The sequence below is a fragment of the Xenopus tropicalis genome, chromosome 8, assembly GCF_000004195.4.
Source record: "Xenopus tropicalis strain Nigerian chromosome 8, UCB_Xtro_10.0, whole genome shotgun sequence".
In the NCBI taxonomy this organism is placed as follows: domain Eukaryota; kingdom Metazoa; phylum Chordata; class Amphibia; order Anura; family Pipidae; genus Xenopus; species Xenopus tropicalis.
Genome location: NC_030684.2, coordinates 136,908,175 through 136,931,022, shown reverse-complemented (window position 1 = coordinate 136,931,022; position 22,848 = coordinate 136,908,175). Strand labels below are relative to the sequence as shown.

The 22,848-nt window shown below is 43.1% G+C and overlaps 1 long non-coding RNA gene across 1 annotated transcript in view; it reads left to right on the top strand.

The window, feature by feature from the left end:
- Positions 1-5,437: 5,437 nt before the first annotated feature.
- The window catches only part of LOC105946214, a 41,237-nt gene continuing 23,826 nt past the window's right edge, over positions 5,438-22,848 (top strand). Inside the window, exons 1-7 of the long non-coding RNA XR_004219851.1 lie at positions 5,438-5,831; positions 5,992-6,062; positions 6,421-6,470; positions 6,718-6,882; positions 7,199-7,755; positions 7,848-7,907; positions 8,072-8,144. This is a non-coding gene — a long non-coding RNA (uncharacterized LOC105946214). The remainder of the gene's footprint in view (positions 5,832-5,991; positions 6,063-6,420; positions 6,471-6,717; positions 6,883-7,198; positions 7,756-7,847; positions 7,908-8,071; positions 8,145-22,848) is intronic.

Sequence of the window (22,848 nt, the reverse complement as noted above, 5' to 3'; positions counted from 1 at the left end):
AAACAGTACCTGTACTTGATCCCAACTAAGATATAATTACCCCTTATTGGGGGCAGAACAGCCCTATTGGGTTTATTTAATGGTTAAATGATTCCCTTTTCTCTGTAATAATAAAACAGTACCTGTACTCGATCCCAACTAAGATATAATTACCCCTTATTGGGGCAGAACAGCCCTATTGGGTTTATTTAATGGTTAAATGATTCCCTTTTCTCTGTAATAATAAAACAGTACCTGTACTTGATCCCAACTAAAAAATAATGAATCCTTATTGGAGGCAAACAAGCCTAGACTTAAGTTATGGATATCCAAATTACGGAAAGATCCCTTATCTGGAAAACCCCAGGTCCCAAACATTCTGGGATAACAGGTCCCATACCTGAAAATAAGTCATTTTTAAACACTCATTCACGATACCTAACTTAACTCTTGTTTTCTAGATCAAGAACATGAACCAGAGGAACCCCCAGGACTATTCTCAGGTTTTTATTCCATGTTTTCTGTAATAGTTTTTTTTTAAAAATATTTCAGCGTCTTTTCCTCATTGTTGTGGTTCCTTACATGGTACGGGTATAAACGGGATGTTAGAAGCCATTTTAGTAACAACAGCATAGTTGTTATATATAAACATTCACAGTAAAGAACATTTCAGTCCACTAGAATCTCTATTCCAATCTGCCACTGAAACCATTGCCTGGTCACTAGGGTAAGTGCAGGGCCGGATTTCTCTTCTGGGCGCCCCAAGGCCACCCCTGTTGTTCCCCCCCCCCGTGTGCTCCTTTAAACTCCCATACGGAGCAGTGGGGAGAGGTCCCAACTGCTCCGTATGGGAGCCAAACTTGTGGTGGGGTGCATGCCGCCCCTAAGCTTCTGCCGCCCTAGGCCCGGCCTCTGTGGCCTCTCCACAAATCCGGGCCTGCCTGTGTGATGGGCATCAATGGCCAATAGGAGTTTGGGGCCACAGCTGGGGTTGTACTTAGTCTGTTATTGTTAATTCTTAATAAAGTTTATGGCATACGCTGATATTGCCACAGCTTTAGTCTCTTTAGTGTCTTGGTTTCAAGTTTCTATGTAACAATTTTCTGGAGTAATCGGGCTCTTCTATGTATTTTTCTAAGGCAATTACCAAAAGTTGCTTATGGTGATACCGATACATGTTACCATTCATTTTTTGCTGATGATCAAGGTGCAGTTTGTACCCATTGGGTTAAGCACACAGTATATGTTGAATCACTGCAATGAAGAGAAATGCTGGAACACAGGCACACTGCAAAATAAAAGCCATAATGTTTGGGGGCACACCCCCATAAGGCTTGTATGTAAGCTTTAATAAACAGCAGCTTGTCCCATTTGCGTTATCCTGTGTTCTGCATTTCTCTTTACTGCAATGATTCCATGGGGATGCTGCTCCCTTTATTGCTGAACACCAGTGCTACTATCCTGAATTAGGAGCCAGGTGTGCATTGGTGATTGCCACGTGCCATTTCGGTGAAACATTTGTGTAGTATGTTTTGATCCAAGTGTCTAGAAAAACCTCTGCCCCAAATATAAATAGCCAGTAATGAAGTGAAGTCAAGTGAACCATAGACACATAGTGCCCCAGTCTTTTATTAGCGTGAACAGCAGCATCAGGCAAAATGTCCCTTTTCACCTGGCATCAACATTAATGATATTTAATGGGAACAGCCATGTCTGAAGCACATACAGAACATATTCCAGCGAGTGCATTTTAGTGAAGGTCTGTAAATCACCCCAGCAGCTAAAGCTCTTTACATTGAATAAGATTACAAGGAAAGATAAGTGGAAGGGAACATTTTGATCGCTGCTGTTTGCCACCAGATGGCTGGGGAGCCCATACTGGCACAAAGAAGAATTATAGGAGAGGAGCCACTGGCTTTCACATACCTGTCAGCTCTCCGGATTTCCCTGGTTTAGAACCCCCTCCCTGTACTCCCCTCACTCATGCGCAGTGACCATTCAGTGCCACAAGATGGGCCTTGAGCGTATGCGCAGTGATGTCACTGGGGAATCCCAATAGGCCTCGCCTACCTTCTTAGCAGGATGCTGACCCCCCCTGTGAGGCCACTCATTCAAGTGGATATCTCTGGTTACAGCCTAAATATAAAGTGAAAGAAAATGGTTGCCAATGCACAGTGTCCGTCTTGGTAAAAATATATAAATTCTTGTTACAAAAAATGAGGTGTTAGTACCATACTTTGGCCAAAGTATATAAGCTTGTGGGCCTTATCGAGGCCTCTTATTACATGTGAGTCCTACACATATTGCTGTATGAAATCTCTGGGGCAGTTAAAATCATTATCCCCCAGCAACAAGCTCTAGTGTGGAAAGCCCAGGTAACGGAGGTGCTCCTACGAGCAATTCCTCTACGCTAAAGGCAGAGTGGCACAATTGGCAGCACTCGGTCTGACATCAAGAGGAAAAAAATAATTATCGGTGCGAAGTTTCAGCCTATTGAAGCCTCTGTTTATGAGTTATCTGTTAGGAATGGCCTCTTCCAAGGGAACATTCAGCTTCTAAGCACCGTAGGATGTGTGAGAAAACCTCTCTGTTGGTGGAGTAGACCTAAACACTTGTGACAAATAAACATGTGTGTTGCCTCTTCAAACTCCCTGGCATCCCCAACTATTTATTGTGGTGAACGAGAAACTTGTACTGTGGAGGCTTCAGTCTTCTACCAATTGCACCCACCTGCGCTCGGGGACATTTTCCCGGCAGGCCAAACTAGCACGTTTGCTGCCTCGGGGGAACTATTTTTTCGCCGGCAGGCCAAACTAGCAATGGTGCTGCCTCGGGACTATTTCTTTTCCCGGCAGGCCAACTAGAACGTTGCTGCTCGGGGACTATTTTTTCCCGCTAGGCACCAACTAGCACGTTGCTGCCTGCGGGAACTATTCTTCCCGGCAGGCAACTAGCACGTTGCTGCCCCGGGGACTATTTTTTTCCCGGCAAGGCCAACTAGCACGTTGCCTGGCTCGGGACTATTTTTTTTCCCGCAGTCGCCACTAGCACGTGCTGCCTCGGTGACTATTTTTTCCCGGCAGTCCAACTAGCACGTTGCTGACTCGGGACTATTTTTTCCGCGCAGTCCAACTAGCACGCTTGCTGCCTCGGGGAATATTTTTCCTGGCCAGTCAACTAGCGTATTGCTGCCTCAGGGACACTGTTTTCCCCTAATAAAATAAATTCCCTTTGGCATAATATACCTAAGTACTGTATAGCACAGTAAGCTACAATTCTGAAAGCTTTGCACCGAAAGTGACTCTGAGGCACCGGAGGGCATCAGCTACCTTCCTCTGCCTGGGGCTGTAGATAGATCCAATAATGGAGTCAAGTCCACGCTATGAGATTACAGACCAGCTAAGTCATTAAACCAAATCGCCGACTGCGCCCTGATCGAACAGTATCTCTAATCAAAAATTGTCTGGGACTTAGCCTGTGTTAATTTCGGGCCCTTATATGATTGAGTTTGCTGAATTGGCAGCATGGTTGGTGTCTGACAAACCAATGGTATAACAACTACTTTAGGTAGAGTATTACATCCTGTAAGGGATCTGGTATAACAGCTTTTTATTTAATACAGAGGCTAAATATATAAATCGCAAAATGGTAGTGCTGATGTACAGACTAAGCTGCTCTTTACAATTTGGAAGATATTTTATGATATGGAGACTTGATAAAATAAGTTTACAGGGGATTTTCAGAGACTTCAGCTCTACTAAGAGGTAGGATTCCATTGAGAGGCTTTTATGGAACATAATTGCACTTTCAATGTGGGACAATGGATGATAGATATAACTGACTAATAGTAGAACCATAGTATTAGGGATATTTTACTAATTCTTTTAGAAGCTTACTTTACTTCAAATGTGTTTAAACAATACACAGTAGGGACCTGTTAGTGTATTTGGGATTCATATTTAAGTTTACAAACAATATTTAAATGTCAACGTAAACAGGATTGTTCTGCTAAATAAGGATAATTATATCTTAGTTGGCAATCAAGTACAGGTATGGTTTATATTAAGAAAAATAGGGTGTATGGGGGGGTTCCTTTCTGTATTCAGGCTTTCTGGTAGTGGGGTTTATGAATAATGGATCCTATACTTATTATATTTTTAACAAGGTGTACTAAATGGGTGCCATAGGAAAGCAAGTGCTCTGTTGGACGGTAGTGTTTCATAAAGTCTATGCAATGACATGGTGGAGTTTGGTGGAGTAATAATTGTTTCTACAATTTTCATATGGTGCACTTGGCTGTTACTTCATTATAAATAGCAATCTTTCCTCTTGCGGACTAAATTAAGAGAGGCTTCAGATGGGGTTTTTTGCCTTCCTCTGGATCAACTAGTAGTGTAGGCAGGTTATTATAGCATTATGGGTTGAACAGTGATGGACGTATGTCTTTTTCAAGCCCAACTTTACTATGTACTATGTATTGTATAAATGCTAGCATAAGCTATATACGTTATATGGATTATCTTAGAAGTGAAGGGGAAATTATGTGGAAGAGTGCATTTACCTTGCACCAACTGGTAACCCACTCACCCCTACTCTATACTGGGAATTGATGGTGTTTCCCATTAATGAGTAACTCAAAGTAATTCTAAGCTTTAAGTTTATAGTTAATTAGGTTAAATTGTGCATACTGCCTGTCACTCACTGGAAACTCCCATTTTAGCCACTAGTAAATGAGCACACTAAAGTACCAAAAGTGTTATAGAAACAAAAAAGTGCTGACCCAGGGGGGACCTAGGAGATTGTACCATTTCTTCTTGGGCATCTGTTTGTTTTACAGTTTGGGCCCTGGAAAGTGTCATATATGGGAAGAAACTTTAATGTATAGACCAGTATTATACTCTTACTGTAATAACTGTTTGAATTCTGTATTATAAATGACTGTACTATAATAGAACAATTAACTGCAATACATGAGCTGGTTCTCACTGGAAGGTAAGTGGGGTCCCTGTGTTTGTGGTAGAGGTTGGGGTGACTACATAGCCTGATTTAGACATGCATGAGAGCAGGTTCTGGTTATTGAGATAGGGGTGCGAGACAAGAGATGAATTGTTTCTAATGAGTGTGACAATGAAATGCCTTAACAAAGATATATCTATTTTTATTAGGTTGGACCCTGGTCTGAATAAAGTCAAGCGGAGGAGGTACTTCAGCCTTGGCAGGTAAGTAGACAAGCTGGTGCTAATGGTGGGGTAATTGGTTGGGATTTGTGTGAGCATTCTGCTGCCTGATTACATGAGCATCCAAGTGATATACTTTGTACAATTTCTATTTTTCCACTTATCTTTATGTTGGAATATAATTGGGATCTCATTTAGAGTTGTAGGAACAAAATGTATAAGTTGTGGGTTTCACACCCTAAAGGCTGAAGAATAAGGTGCATCCTACATACCAGGTAAGTATTCTATATTAATATGAAGTGGTTCTATATTAATATGAAGTGGTAATAGTGGAGAAGGGTATTTAGCTAGCTTTAGTTTATGATTTAGGGAGAGCCAAAGAGAAATGGTAGAATTTAGTAGGATGTGAGGATTTGGGTCTTCTTAGCACAGATTAGGGAATGGAATGTTTCATTCACCCACAGATTCCTAAGTGTTCTTCCCAGCAGAGGAGAGTTTTCACTCTTGCTGGGTGAGTGGAGGTTCTGGTTCTTGAGATAGGGGTGCGAGACAAGAGATAAATTGTTTTTTAATGAGTGTGACAATGAAAAGCATTAACAAAGATATATCTTTGTTTATTGGGTTGGACCCTGGTCTGAATAAAGTCTAGCCATGGAGGTACTTCAGTCTTGGCAGGTAAGTAGACAAGCTGGTGCTAGTGGTGGGGTAATTGGTTGGGATTTGTGTGAGCATTCTGCTGCCTGATTATCTGAGCATCCAAGTGATGTACTTTGTACAATTTCTATTTTTCCACTTATCTTTATGTTGGAATATAATTAATTGGGATCTCATTTAGAGTTGTAGGAACAAAAAGTTGTGGGTTTTACATCCTAAAGGCGTAAGAATAAGCTGCATCCTCCATACTAGGTAAGTATTCTATGTTAATATGAAGTGGTAATAGTGGAGAAGGGTATGTAGCAAGCTTTAGTTCATGATTTAGGGACAGCCAAAGAGAAATGGTAGAATTTAGTAGGATGTAAGGATTTGGGTCTTCTTAGCACAGATTAGGGAATGGAATGTTTAATTCACCCACAAATTTCTAAGTGTTCTTCAGCTTACAGGGGAGTCTAGTTAAGTATATTCTAAACCCTTGATAGGATGCAGGCTTGGTATCATTTTTCAAAGTTTGGATAACTTAGTTAACCTGCTAAATTATACTTTTATCAGGGTTAGAGTGATTTCAATATGTGTGAATGTGCTGCCCAAACTATGTTTTTGTTAATAGGTTGTGCCCTGGTGTGGGAAAAGTCCAACAGCAGCGGTGCTTCAGCCTTAGTACGTGAGTTTGTGGTAAAGGTTTTGGGTGGAAGGATCATTTTTTTAACATGTGTGAGAATATATACCCTCAGGGGGTTTGTAGATTGGACCCTGGCTTTGGAGTTCCCAGCAGAGGAGAGTTTTCGCTCTTGCTGGGTGAGTGAAGGTCCTGGTTCTAGAGATAGGGGTGCGAGACAAGAGATGAATTGTTTCTAATGAGTGTGACAATGAAATGCTTTAACAAAGATATATCTTTGTTTATTAGGTTGGACCCTGGTCTGAATAAAGCCTAGCCATGGAGGTACCTCAGTCTTGGCAGGTAAGTAGACAAGATGGTGCTAGTGGTGGGGTAATTGGTTAGGATTTATTTGAGCATTCTTCTGCCTGAGCATCCCTGGTGAGAAAAGTCAGCAGTAGGTGGCTTTGGAAGGTGAGTACTTATCCTTTTACAGGATTTAGGAAAGAGTTGGCTATATGTGGTTGATTATATATTTTATTATTTCTAGTCCCAGGTTTGATCCCATCTGGGAATTGTATGGTCACATGGGAGATTGGCATGGTGGGTGGGGATGCTAGTGGTTATAGTTGGGGGAGGAAGGAGGGATAGATTTGTGCTTCAACCTAGGTATGTTCTGTTTAACTGGCTGTGCCTGGTTTGGGAAAAGTCTGGCAGTGGCAGCATTTGAGTTGGTAGGTGAGTGAGATTCTGACCTTTCCTTACTTTAACCTGTGTCTTTGTTTTATAGATTGAGCCTTGGTTTGGGGAAAGTCCTTCTGCAGAAGACGCCATGAGTAGCAATGCTCACAGCAGCAGAATTTATATTTACAGGTTATGACTATCTGCTCACAGAGGCACTTACGCCTTAGAGGTGAGTAGGGGGGCAGATACTTGTGTGGCACAGGGCATTGTTGATGCTGGATGTCTGTTTTATATATTGGGCCTTGGTTTAGTAATTGTCCCGTGGCCACTGTGGTTCTTCACTTTTGGTAGGAGAGTGGAGCAATAGTACTTGCTTGTGGGGTTCACGTGGTGTTGTTTTTATTAGCACCTTTATTTTGAGTAAGTGAGGCCTTTTTTTAGTCTGGCCATGGTGGCTTTTTAGCCATTTTAGGTGAGTGGGGATGCTGAAGCTTTTGGTAGCTGGTCATATGGGTAATCCAGTGGTTTAGGTGTACAAAGGTACGATCTCTTACCTATGTATCTTTCTTTTACAGGTTGGGAAAGTTCAGCCTTTGCTATACATGAATGGGCTACTTTAGCCTAGGTTTCTCTGTAACAGGTTGTACAGCGAATTGCAGAGGTGTAAGTGCTTTAGCTATAACACGTGAGTGTGGTGCTGATGCTTGCAGTTAAGATTTTGAGGGAAGGGCTAGATTTTGTTTTTGTGTCTACAGGTCTCTTATACAAGTCTGTTGGGGATAAGTGTGTCAGAGAAGAAATCAGATCATTAGTGGGTGAGTGGGGATGCACATGGTATAGAGTGATAGCTTTTTGGGGGGAGAGCCCTTTCAGGTGAGTGGGGGTTTCTGGTACTCCCGGTAGGAGCCTTAGTTAGGGGGTTTGATTTCTTTTGAGATGCATAGGGATGTGCTTCAGCCTAGGCTTCTTTATTTTACAGGTTGGTTTGGGAGAAGTCCAGGCTGCAGATCTGCTTCAACATTGGCAGAAAGCTGAGGATGCTGGTTCTTGTGGTAGGTGTGCAGGTTAGGAATACATTGGTTAAATGCTTGAAGAGTTCCCTTGGTTTGGGGGGGGTTAATGCTAGGGGGTTTAGATGGATGTATATATTGGTTTAAGTGTGCTGCCTCAGCTTAGGCATATTCGTGTTTTACAGGTTGGACCATGGTATGGGAAAATTCCTCTGTGGTTTTGCTTCAGTCCTGGCAGCTGAGTGGGGATACTGGAGCCTGTAGTAGGGGTACGGGTGTGGGCTATAGAACATCTAATGTGTGCTGCTTAAGCTTGGGCAACTCTAAAGCTATCTGCAACTTGCCCCAGAGAGGGGGAATCTCTTTCCTAAGTCAAAATAAAATGACTTGCCCCTTAATCAACTCTGTGCTAAGAAGTCTGCAGACTTTGTTTTTAAACAGCCAAGAAGAGTGAAGGGCAAACATAAATGCTAAAGAATAATACATGAGCTGTAGGTAATACATGAGAAATGGCAGCGCACAGATGTGGGGAGTGGAACCTTCTAGGCATCAGTGGGGAAGGCGCCACCAAAGGAGCAGTAGTTGGTTTTATATTTGGGAAACAGGTGATTGTAAAGGGTTTGGAAGCATTAGGAAATAAGCATATATAGTGGATAACATCCCCAGCTATCATTCATAAGGATATTATCAGGCACTGAGCAGATCATATAACAGTACAAGACCCCACAACCAGTTCTAATATCCTTCTGAATAGCAGCAGTAAAACATGTTCTTGTTAATACAGCAGTGTAGCATAATAACACCTATTATTATTATTATTATTATAATATTACACATCACTGTACAATAGAAGGGAGGTAGCACTGAGCATACACATCTTACCTGTGCGTAACTGCCCATCGAAATGCTCTGCAGCTGCATGAAGATTACAAGGCAAATACTCACATAGGCGCTTACACAGCACATCATTCAGGTACAGACCCCCATCTCCCCGTCGCCATTCATTCAGGAATCGCGGCCCCCGTACAACTTGGTGACTACAGAAAGTTTCCTGCAGCTGAGTGTGCCCTGCCAGCTCTCTTACCAACTCTGTCTGTGATGTCTCATAGTGAGAGAGAAACTGGGAAACAAGTGCAGACTGTCTGTGATGTCACAAAGAGAGAAACTGGGAAACAAGTGCAGACTGTCTGTGATGTCACAGAGCGAGAGCGAAACTGGGAAACAAGTGCAGACTGTCTGTGATGTCACAAAGAGAGAGAAAGTGGGAAACAAGTGCAGACTGTCTGTGATGTCACAAAGAGAGAGAAAGTGGGAAACAAGTGCAGACCCCCCACCTTGACACAGACAGCTGCCCATCAGGCTGTATTTGAAATGTCAGTTGGGCACAGGGCTTCTCCCTCATACTGGCAGGGGCACAAATGGCAGTTGGGAGCTGGGGATTGGCAGGGCTGGGACACTGGCTCCTTCATTCCTTACAAACCAGCTCTCTTTATTCAATACAAACATTATATCTACATCCCACCTACTGACATGCATTCATAGCGTTCCCATAGCAACCCAAATCCCCTGATATGATCTCTCTCTGTGTGTCTATCCTGCCAGCTCTGGCACCTCCCTCTGCCTTTCCTTTGCCAGCAGGGGGCAACTATCCGCCCATAGACTTAACATTGAGACCAACTTTGACTTTGAGCAACTTTGAGTCCCGCACCATTTGTCGTAGACCCATTTGGGAATGGGGTGCTGTGACTTTTCTGAGGGGTGGGCAGTTAATTGCCCCAGCAGGGGGCAATTAACCACCGTTTGTCGTAGACCCATGAATGAGGTGTCAAACCGTGCTGCCTATTCGGGAATGGGGTGCTATGACTTTTCTAGGGGGTGGGCGGTTAATTGCCCCAGCAGGGGGCAATTAACCACCGTTTGTCGTAGACCCATGAATGAGGTGTCAAACTGTGCGGCCTATTCGGGAATGGAGTGCTATGACTTTTCTGAGGGGTGGGGCAATTAACCACCGTTTGTCGTAGACCCATGAGGGAGGTGTCAAACCGTGCGGCTTATTCGGGAATGGGGTGCTATGACTTTTGTGAGGGGTGGGCGGTTAATTGCCCCAGCAGGGGGCAATTAATTACCGTTTGTCGTAGACCCATGAATGAGGTGTCAAACTGTGCGGCTTATTCGGGAAACGGGTGCTATGACTTTTCTAGGGGTGGGCGGTTAATTGCCCCAGCAGGGGGCAATTAACCACCGTTTGTCATAGACCCATGAATGAGGTGTCAAACCGTGCCGCTTATTCGGGAATGGGGTGCTATGACCTTTCTGAGGGGTGGGCGGTTAATTGCCCCAGCAGGGGGCAATTAACCACCATTTGTCGTAGACCCATGAATGAGGTGTCAAACCGTGCGGCTTATTTGGTAATTAGGTGCTATGACCTTTCTGAGGGGTGGGCGGTTAATTGCCCCAGCAGGGGGCAATTAACAACCGTTTGTTGTAGACCCATGAGGGAGGTGTCAAACCATGCGGCTTATTCGGGAATGGGGTGCTATGACCTTTCTGAGGGGTGGGCGGTTAATTGCCCCAGCAGGGGGCAATTAACCACCGTTTGTCGTAGACCCATGAATGAGGTGTCAAACCATGCGGCTTATTCGGGAATGGGGTGCTATGACTTTTCTAGGGGGTGGGCAGTTAATTGCCCCAGCAGGGGCAATTAACCACCGTTTGTCGTAGACCCATGAATGAGGTGTCAAACCGTGCGGCTTATTCGGGAATGGGGTGCTATGACTTTTGTGAGGGGTGGGCGGTTAATTGCCCCAGCAGGGGGCAATTAACCACCATTTGTCGTAGACCCATGAGTGAGGTGTCAAACTGTGTGGCTTATTCGGGAATGGGGTGCTATGACTTTTCTGAGGGGTGGGCAGTTAATTGCCCCAGCAGGGGGCAATTAACCACCGTTTGTCATAGACCCATGAATGAGGTGTCAAACTGTGCGGCTTATTCGGGAATCGGGTGCTATGACTTTTCTAGGGGGTGGGCGGTTAATTGCCCCAGCAGGGGGCAATTAACCACCGTTTGTCATAGACCCATGAATGAGGTTTCAAACCGTGCCGCTTATTCGGGAATGGGGTGCTATGACCTTTCTGAGGGGTGGGCGGTTAATTGCCCCAGCAGGGGGCAATTAACCACCATTTGTCGTAGACCCATGAATGAGGTGTCAAACTGTGCGGCTTATTCGGGAATTAGGTGCTATGACCTTTCTGAGGGGTGGGCGGTTAATTGCCCCAGCAGGGGCAATTAACCACCGTTTGTTGTAGTCCCATGAATGAGGTGTCAAACCGTGTGGCTTATTCGGGAATGGGGTGCTATGACTTTTCTGAGGGGTGGGTGGTTAATTGCCCCAGCAGGGGCAATTGTCACAGAGAACTGAAAGAAACATTGTAATATTTTGCCACGGCAAGCACCACTCACATTTTCTTCAGGAAATGTACCTCTCTAGTTAGTGGTGCTTGCGATGCAAAGCATCACTACTGTTATCTCACAGACTTATTTTTCTTTTTCTTCTTCTTCTTCTTCTTCTTCTTCTTCCATACAAAAGTTCGGTACGTAACTAGTCCCGCACCGTTTGTCATAGATCCATGAGTGAGGTGTCAAATCGTGCGGCCTATTCAGGAATGGGGTGCTATGACTTTTCTAAGGGGTGGGCGGTTAATTGCCCCTGCAGGGGGCAATTAATTACCGTTTGTCGTAGACCCATGAATGAGGTGTAAAAATCCCATTGACTTAACATTGAGGCCAACTTTGAGGGATTGTAGCACAGAGAGGGAATTGTTTAGAAACGTGAAATTTACCACATTTGAAGAGGTTTGCAACCTGTGTGAAGATACCCCTCACAAGGGTATAAGTTTTACCGCCGGGGCAAGAGAGGTCCCCAAATTTGCCTCATTGACTTATTATGGGGATTTTGGCAAATAACTAGTTTGTCGTAGACCCATGAATGAGGTGTCAAACTGTGCGGCTTATTCGGGAATGGGGTGCTATGACTTTTCTGAGGGGTGGGCGGTTAATTGCCCCTGCAGGGGGCAATTAATTACCGTTTGTCGTAGACCCATGAATGAGGTGTAAAAATCCCATTGACTTAACATTGAGGCCAACTTTGAGGGATTGTAGCACAGAGAGGGAATTGTTTAGAAACGTGAAATTTACCACATTTGAAGAGGTTTGCAACCTGTGTGAAGATACCCCTCACAAGGGTATAAGTTTTACCGCCGGGGCAAGAGAGGTCCCCAAATTTGCCTCATTGACTTATTATGGGGATTTTGGCAAATAACTAGTTTGTCGTAGACCCATGAATGAGGTGTCAAACTGTGCGGCTTATTCGGGAATGGGGTGCTATGACTTTTCTGAGGGGTGGGCGGTTAATTGCCCCAGCAGGGGGCAATTATTCGCACATAGACTTAACATTGAGACCAACTTTGACTGAGTCCCGCACCGTTTGTTGTAGACCCATGAATGAGGTGTCAAACTGTGTGGCTTATTCGGGAATGGGGTGCTATGACTTTTCTAGGGGGTGGGCGGTTAATTGCCCCAGCAGGGAATCATTTAACCATTAAATAAACCCAATAGGGCTGTTCTGCCCCCAATAAGGGGTAATTATATCTTAGTTGGGATCAAGTACAGGTACTGTTTTATTATTACAGAGAAAAGGGAATCATTTAACCATGAAATAAACCCAATAGGGCTGTTCTGCCCCCAATAAGGGGTAATTATATCTTAGTTGGGATCAAGTACAGGTACTGTTTTATTATTACAGTGAAAAGGGAATCATTTAACCATTAAATAAACCCAATAGGGCTGTTCTGCCCCCAATAAGGGGTAATTATATCTTAGTTGGGATCAAGTACAGGTACTGTTTTATTATTACAGAGAAAAGGGAATCATTTAACCATGAAATAAACCCAATAGGGTTGTTCTGCCCCCAATAAGGGGTAATTATATCTTAGTTGGGATCAAGTACAGGTACTGTTTTATTATTACAGAGAAAAAGGAAATCAGTTTAAAAATTCTGAATTATTTGATTAAAATGGAGTCTATGGGCCTTAATTCTGAGCTTTCTGGATAACGGGTTTCCGGATAAGGGATCCCATACCTGTACTGAGTAAAGCTGTAGTTACTACACTTGGCTAGCTTTAGATATTCATCCTATTTTTCCATATTCACCCGGTCCTCCGAGTAAAAAAGCAGTTCCCTAGTAAAGTACCCAGGGATATTGTCATATCTACAGAGGAAACCAGTAAAAGGCTGGGTCCATTCAAGTGTAAGTATTGTGCAACAACACAAGGCTCCATCTCCAGTTTCCGCCCTCACCAGCAGATGGTGTATATTAAATGAATAGGACAGATGACTGTGCCCCAGGGATACAGATTTGGCTTTCCCATTAAGCAGCATTGGTTCAACTCCCGGGATCATCTCCTCTGTGCAACATCTCCTCTGTGCAACATCTCCTCTGTGCAACATCTCCTCTGTGCAACATGTCGTCTGTGCAACATCTCCTCTGTGCAACATCTCCTCTGTGCAACATCTCCTCTGTGCAACATGTCGTCTGTGCAACATGTCGTCTGTGCAACATGTCGTCTGTGCAACATGTCGTCTGTGCAACATGTCGTCTGTGCAACATCTCCTCTGTGCAACATCTCCTCTGTGCAACATGTCGTCTGTGCAACATCTCCTCTGTGCAACATCTCCTCTGTGCAACATCTCCTCTGTGCAACATCTCCTCTGTGCAACATCTCCTCTGTGCAACATCTCCTCTGTGCAACATCTCCTCTGTGCAACATGTCGTCTGTGCAACATGTCGTCTGTGCAACATGTCGTCTGTGCAACATGTCGTCTGTGCAACATGTCGTCTGTGCAACATGTCGTCTGTGCAACATCTCCTCTGTGCAACATCTCCTCTGTGCAACATCTCCTCTGTGCAACATGTCGTCTGTGCAACATGTCGTCTGTGCAACATGTCGTCTGTGCAACATGTCGTCTGTGCAACATGTCGTCTGTGCAACATGTCGTCTGTGCAACATGTCGTCTGTGCAACATGTCGTCTGTGCAACATGTCGTCTGTGCAACATGTCGTCTGTGCAACATGTCGTCTGTGCAACATGTCGTCTGTGCAACATGTCGTCTGTGCAACATGTCGTCTGTGCAACATGTCGTCTGTGCAACATGTCGTCTGTGCAACATCTCCTCCTCTGTGCAACATCTCCTCCTCTGTGCAACATCTCCTCTGTTCAACATGTCGTCTGTTCAACATGTCGTCTGTTCAACATGTCGTCTGTTCAACATCTCCTCTGTTCAACATCTCCTCTGTTCAACATCTCCTCTGTTCAACATGTCGTCTGTTCAACATGTCGTCTGTTCAACATGTCGTCTGTTCAACATCTCCTCTGTTCAACATCTCCTCTGTTCAACATCTCCTCTGTTCAACATCTCCTCTGTTCAACATCTCCTCTGTTCAACATCTCCTCTGTTCAACATCTCCTCTGTTCAACATCTCCTCTGTTCAACATCTCCTCTGTTCAACATCTCCTCTGTTCAACATCTCCTCTGTTCAACATCTCTTCTGTTCAACATCTCCTCTGTTCAACATCTCCTCTGTTCAACATCTCCTCTGTTCAACATCTCCTCTGTTCAACATCTCCTCTGTTCAACATCTCCTCTGTTCAACATCTCCTCTGTTCAACATCTCCTCTGTTCAACATCTCCTCTGTTCAACATCTCCTCTGTTCAACATCTCCTCTGTTCAACATCTCCTCTGTTCAACATCTCCTCTGTTCAACATCTCCTCTGTTCAACATGTCGTCTGTTCAACATCTCCTCTGTTCAACATCTCCTCTGTTCAACATCTCCTCTGTTCAACATCTCCTCTGTTCAACATCTCCTCTGTTCAACATCTCCTCTGTTCAACATCTCCTCTGTTCAACATCTGCTCTGTTCAACATGTCGTCTGTTCAACATGTCGTCTGTTCAACATGTCGTCTGTGCAACATCTCCTCTGTGCAACATGTCGTCTGTGCAACATGTCGTCTGTGCAACATGTCGTCTGTGCAACATGTCGTCTGTGCAACATGTCGTCTGTGCAACATGTCGTCTGTGCAACATGTCGTCTGTGCAACATGTCGTCTGTGCAACATGTCGTCTGTGCAACATGTCGTCTGTGCAACATGTCGTCTGTGCAACATGTCGTCTGTGCAACATGTCGTCTGTGCAACATGTCGTCTGTGCAACATCTCCTCTGTGCAACATCTCCTCTGGAACACCCTCCCCTACTCATACTTTCCCAATCCAATGAGTTTTATAACGTCACCCCATCTGTCCCACACACAGCCCTCAATTCCTGCATTTGCCATTGTGCAGTGACCCCTCAAACAGCAGATCCTCTGGGCCACTAAGCTTGCAATCCCTCCCCCATTTATACCCCTTTATATTGGGATTGATAACCTATGCCATATACGTCATATACCAGTTCTGTTGTTAATAGACCAGTGGCATCACCCCCTTAACCATCTCATAATTTCCTCTAGCAACAAAATGCCAGATAAAATCCTTTCATGAATTGGGCTTGTGTATATGTCATATATCCAACTGTGTGCCGCTGTAATAAACTCTATTTGGGAAGAGTAAAAAGGACTTAAGGATGCAGAATTAGGCAACATATTCGATATATAGTAGAACCCCGATTTTACTTTTTTTTAGTGGACCAGAAAAAATTGTGTAAAATCCGGGGCAAATGTAAATTCAGAGAAATGTATTATATACAGTATATATATAATACAGGCACTCATGTATAATTCTGGAGCTAATGTGCCTGGGTGCAATAGAGCAGATTCCGCACTCACAGGACTTAAATAAAAGTGGTAATTTATTGTGACGTGGAACTGTGGACACAGCGAAGTCCTGTGAGTGCGGAATCTATCTTTATGGTTTATATATATATATATCCAAGATATAGAAAGCACTCACAGCATCAGTGTCCAATCGAATCAACCATTAATTGAGACATACTATCAATAAATATATACCATGATAGTATGTCTCAATAAATAGTTGATCGATTGGACACTGATGCTATGAGTGCTTTCTATATCTTGGATGCATGTTTTGGGTTAGCACCCAGCCGTTGCCCTTTGAACTGGTGAGTGCCGATTTCTGCGACATTATATATATATATATATTATTATTAATATAATTTATTTATAAAGCGCCAACATATCCCGCAGCGCTGTACAATAAGTGGGTTTCATACATTGGACATACAAAGTAACATATATATATATATGTATTATATATAGTATATGGGTGGGACCACAAAAAATGGAAGGGGAAATGGAGGGAAAACTAAAAATCAGGAAAAGTAAAATTGAGGTGGTAAAAAAGCTGTAAAATGAACCATAGGGAACCATGATGCTACAAACAAGTGCACAATGGGGATCCCAAAGGAACTGCCTTTGCAGGTTTAGAACAAATTTTATGGAGGCTCATTTGTTGATGGGTTGCTATGGCAACTCTGAATATGTCCTTATGTGCGGATAGAATGTGAGTAAGAATGCCAAATCTCATAATAATTATCCGACGCGAGGCATGGAACCGCCGGAACGCAACTCAAAATATAAGTGAGCACAAACTCGAATTCACAAACTTAAAAACTGATAAATAAGCCCAATGCTGGGCTTCGATTCCCATCCATTTACCCCAAATCATTTTAGATTGTGCCAATATAATAATAATAATAATATAATAATAATAATATTCTATTTTTAAAATGTAATAATGATCATTTGGATTTTCTCCACAATGGACAGTTAAAATTAGCTTTTAGCATGTTATAGAATTAATAATTCTAAGCAACTTTTCAATTGGTCTTTATTACCTATTTCACCTAGTTTTTAAATTATTTTCTTCCTTCTTCAAACTCTTTGCAGCTTTCAAATGGGGGTCACTGACCCCGGCAGCCAAACACTATTGCTCTGTGAGGCTCCAGCTTTATTGTTATTGTTACTTTATATTACTTATCTTTCTATTCAGCCCCTCTCCTATTCATTTACCAGTCTCTCATCCAAACCATTCCCTGGTTGCTAAGGTAACTTTGACTCTAGCAACCAAATAGACGCTGAAAGTCCAAACTGCAGAGCTGCAGAACTAAAAATGAATTAACTAAAAAAACTACAAATGATAAAATATGAAGACCAATTGCAAATTGTCGGTGGTACAACAGTTCCATTCCCCAAGCCGTACGGTTGTTAATTGAATAGATGGTCAGTCAGGTTATTATCTTTTCATAGGGTCCTGGAATGGCCGCATCTGTCTCTTCACCTGGAATGGCCGCATCTGTCTCTTCACCTTGCATGGCCGCATCTGTCTCTTCACCTTGCATGGCCGCATCTGTCTCTTCACCTGGCATGGCCGCATCTGTCTCTTCACCTGAAATGGCCGCATCTGTCTCTTCACCTGGAATGGCCGCATCTGTCTCTTCACCTGGAATGGCCGCATCTGTCTCTTCACCTGGCATGGCTGCATCTGTCTCTTCACCTGGCATGGCCGCATCTGTCTCTTCACCTGGAATGGCCGCATCTGTCTCTTCACCTGGAATGGCCGGCATCTGTCTCTTCACCTGGAATGGCCGCATCAGTCTCTTCATGTGGAATGGCCGCATCTGTCTCTACCCATCTCTACACCCGCTATGGCCACACCCATCTCTACGCCCGATCCGGCCACACCTGTGTCTATGCCCACACCCGTCTCTACAGCCACTATGGCCGCACCCATCTCTTCGCCTGCTCCAGCCTCACCTGTGTATACGCCCACTTTGGCTGCATCTGTCTCAACTCCCCGCTATGGCTGCATCTGTCTCTACGCCTGCTATGGCGGCACCCATCTCTTCGCCTGCTCCACCGCACTTGGCTCTACACCCACTCCAGCCACACCTGTGTCTATGCCCACACCCGTCTCTACGCCCGTTATGGCCACACCTATCTATTCGCCTGCTCTGGCCGCACCTGTCTCTACGCCTGCTCCAGCCTCACCTGTGTCTACACCCACTTCGCCCACATGCATCTCTACACCCGCACCCACAACTCTGCGGCTGCTCCAGCTGCACCTGTATCTAAGCCCACTCCGCCCGCATCTGTCTCTCAGCCCGGACTGGCCTCATCTGTATTTATGCCCGCTCCAGCCACACCTGTGTCTACGTGTAGTCTCTATGCCTACTATGGTCGCACCCATCTCTTCTCCTGCTCTGCCGCACTTGTCTCTATGCCCACTTCAGCCACACCTGTGTCTACGCCCACACCCCTCTCTACACCCACTATGACCGCACCTATCTGTTTGACTGCTCCGGCCTCACCTGTATCTAATTCTGCTCCAGCCTTACGTGTTTCTACACCTGCTCCAGTCGCATCTGTCTCTACACCCACTCCGGCCGCATCTGTCTCTACGCCTGGACTGGACGCATCTCAGGCAACATCTGTGTCTAGGCCCACACCTGTCTCTGTCCCCATCTCTTTGCCTGCTCCGGCCGCAACTGTCACTTCGCCCACACCCATCTCTACTCCCGCTCTGGCTGCACCCATTTCTTCTCCTGCTCCAGCCTCACGTGTATCTACAGCCTCATCTGTCTCTACACCCGCTCCGGCCACACCTGTGTCTACTCCCGCACTGATCTCTGCACCTGCTGCGGCCACACTTGTATCTACACCCAAATTGCCCACACCCATCTCTACGCCCACTATGGCCGCACCCATCTCATCGCCCACACAGCCCCACTGCAAGTAGCGAGACTCAAAGATACAATACAGGGCAGAAGAGGTAAGAAGCATTACACTTGCCCAGTCAAGTGTATTTATTAAGCTGGCCATACACATTCAGATTTTAGTCATCTTATAGGATAAAGTCCTAAAAATGACAAATAATTGGCAGACACCAATCGTATGAAAGTGATGCCCCAGCACTGTATGTCCCCCAAGGATATCATCCCATACACAAAACATGCACAGATTTTATCATCCGACTAAAATTTTCTAACCTGTCCAATCGACTAAAGGACCAATCACCGTGTTACAACAATTATCGGGACAAAAGTTCGGAGCCCATGCACGATCTGAAAGTCGTCTGAGACATAGTATTGTGCAATTATATTGGTGCATGTTTGGCCAGCTTTACTCCCAGGACCAATGGAATCATTTCACAAGACACGCTCAGAATCAGTTACCCTTTGTCTTTATCTGGTTGGTCAAGAAAGAAACATCAATATTATTTTAAAGGAAGTCAGTAATTTGTAAGACACCCGCCAAGCAGCCCCATTGGCTAGCTTCCACTGATACACTGGTGCTTCTGTAAGGAACTGGCTGGGCATCCTTTTCTTACCCTGTCATGGTGCCATATTGGCCTCACCACTATCCCACTGTGCTGTTCATGCCTATAACAGAGTTTAGGAAGAACTGGGACAGCCAGATCTGCCAAGATGGCACCCATGCTGGGTAAGGAAAAGCTACCTGATTTTTTACAAAAGGGGAGGGGTGGCTGGTATGTGAATATTGCTGACTGGGGTATATTACAAACTGATTTATTTAATCTAATTAATTTACTTCTAGCACTTGACTTGGGGCCTCTAAGATGGTTTCTATATTGCTAAAATTCCTGTAGTTTGAGTTCAATGAGAGAGGTGCCCCTTCATCTGTCCTAGGGAATCACACAATTTGCTTGCACTGAATTATGATCATTTGTATAAGTGATTTGCTACAAAGAACTGACGGCAGAATATTGGTCTGTTTGGGGTAATTTGTATATCATTGCTATCTCTGGGGGTAACCATCTCTCAGATCCTAGCCCTGTATTACTGGTAGCTCAGGGGCAGTAGGATGACAGGTACAGGGGAATATACATAATACAAGGTGCCACGTGCTTTAGCCACTGCATTTCCCATAGATCTCTACTGTAAGTGACAGGCAGACTTGGGCATTTTTAACTGCTGTTATTTTTGGCTTAATTGCCATGGGGGGCACAGTGCTCTGTGCCATAGGTTAGAATATCTCCAGTCAAGGGAAGGCAAGTAAATATTTTCAGTACAAAAACTTGGCATTTCCCAATTTCAGGGCACACAGTGTATCTGCCAGAGAGCACCAGGTACCCAGTGTCTGCTGGTAAATATAGGAAACTGCAAATAAAAGTCTACTCCCGGGGCTCCATATCCCCACTAAGCAGTGCAGCCATAACTTATTGTTCTTGGGAAATGGAAAAACAGTAATTAGTATGTTCTTAGCATGTTAAAGGGAGTCCAGTCATGTTCTACTGGAACTGGGCCTTGGAGCAAAAAGGAGGTTTGATGTGGGGGTCCCGCAGGGTGTAAGAGTTAGGGTGAGAGAGTTACGGTGTAAGAGTTGGAGTGTAACAGCACTTTCCATTTGGCTCTAACACTAAAGAGAATATTTATACAGAGGGCTTGTGTGATTTGTATGACCCTGAATTAGTTTTGTAATCCCCAAATTATATATATATATTTATATGTATAAATTAATTTATAAATTATATCTGTCTATCTCTATATATCTCCATCCCCATCTATCTCTGTATTATATCTGTCTATCTCTGTATATCTCCATCCCCTATCTATCTCTGTATTATATCTGTCTCTATATATCTCCATCCCCTATCAATCTCTGTATTATATCTGTCTATCTCTGTATATCTCCATCCCCTATCTATCTCTGTATTATATCTGTCTATCTCTGTATATCTCCATCCCCTATCTATCTCTGTATATCTCCATCCCCTATCTATCTCTGTATTATATCTGTCTCTATATATCTCCATCCCCTATCAATCTCTGTATTATATCTGTCTATCTCTGTATATCTCCATCCCCTATCTATCTCTGTACTTATATCTGTCTATATCTGTATATCTCCATCCCCTATCTATCTCTGTATTATAATCTGTCTATCTCTGTATATTTCCATCCCCTATCTATCTCTGTATTATATCTGTCTCTATATATCTCCATCCCCTATCAATCTTGTAATTATAATCTGTCTATTCTCTGTATATCTCCATCCCCTATCTATCTCTGTATTATATCTGTCTATCTCTGTATATCTCCATCCCCTATCTATCTCTGTATTATATCTGTCTATCTCTGTATATCTCCATCCCCTATCTATCTCTGTATTATATCTGTCTATCTCTATATATTCCATCCTCTATCTATCTTTGTATTATATCTATCTATCTCTATCTATGTTCATCCTCTATGTCTGTATTATATCTATCTATCTCTGTATTATATCTATCTATCTCTGTATTATATCTATCTATCTCTGTATTATATCTATCTATCTATCTATCTATCTATCTATCTATCATCTATCTATCTATCTATCTATCTATCTATCTATCTATCTATCTATCTATCTATCTATCTAGAAACTATAGGAAGAAACCAGCATGCACAGGAATTAAAAAAAGGAAAAATCTTTTGGTTGTGAAATCAACGTTTCAGTTTAGACCAAAATGTTGATTTTACAATAATTTTTTTTTTCTTTTTCAATCCCTGTTTTTTCTCTCACTTTCTTTTACAAAAAACAAACACTACAGTCTCCTGCAGGAAATAAAGATTTTTTTTGCCAGAACTAGACAAAATTTGGATTTTTAAATACAACGAGAATAGAAATGCTTTGATTTTTTTTAAATTTGTTATTTATAACTATTCTTTATATCACGCTCTTTAAAAAAAAAATATATATATATATATAGGCTGAGGTTAAAACTTAGATTAATACATTATGTCTTGATAAAAAACAAAACTTTTAGTCTCAGTTTTCCTAGAAAATGTATTCAGAAGAGACCAAATAACAGGAAGGCTGGGTGTAATTCCGTGTGGGGTTAGTAACCGCGCAGTTAGAGACAGTGGTAACAAATTGACTAAAATATCGATATTTAGGTCTGTTCCAAGTTCCTAGTTATTCTTCCCCCCAGGTATCGGCCTGTGTGCCAACAGCACTTTCCATTTGGCTCTTTTTGAAAACACTAAAGAGAATATTTATACAGAGGGTTTGTGTGATTTTTAAGCAAAACTCTGAATTATTTTTGTAATCCCCACATTATTCATACATATATCTATATATAGAATAAGCACGCACAGGAATTGAAAAAAGAAAACAAAATTATTGTGACATTGATGTTTTGGTCTAAACATATAGAATTGCCATTAAGAGCACAGTCTGTTCGTACAAAGCAGACTACTGAATACATTTAATTTAAGCCCCAAAGGTCCCTTTTTAAATGATTCCCTTTTCTCTGTAATAATAAAACAGTACCTGTACTTGATCCCAACTAAGATATAATTACCCCTTATTGGGGGCAGAACAGCCCTATTGGGTTTATTTAATGGTTAAATGATTCCCTTTTCTCTGTAATAATAAAACAGTACCTGTACTCGATCCCAACTAAGATATAATTACCCCTTATTGGGGGCAGAACAGCCCTATTGGGTTTATTTAATGGTTAAATGATTCCCTTTTCTCTGTAATAATAAAACAGTACCTGTACTTGATCCCAACTAAAAAATAATGAATCCTTATTGGAGGCAAAACAAGCCTAGACTTAAGTTATGGATATCCAAATTACGGAAAGATCCCTTATCTGGAAAACCCCAGGTCCCAAACATTCTGGATAACAGGTCCCATACCTGAAAATAAGTCATTTTAAACAC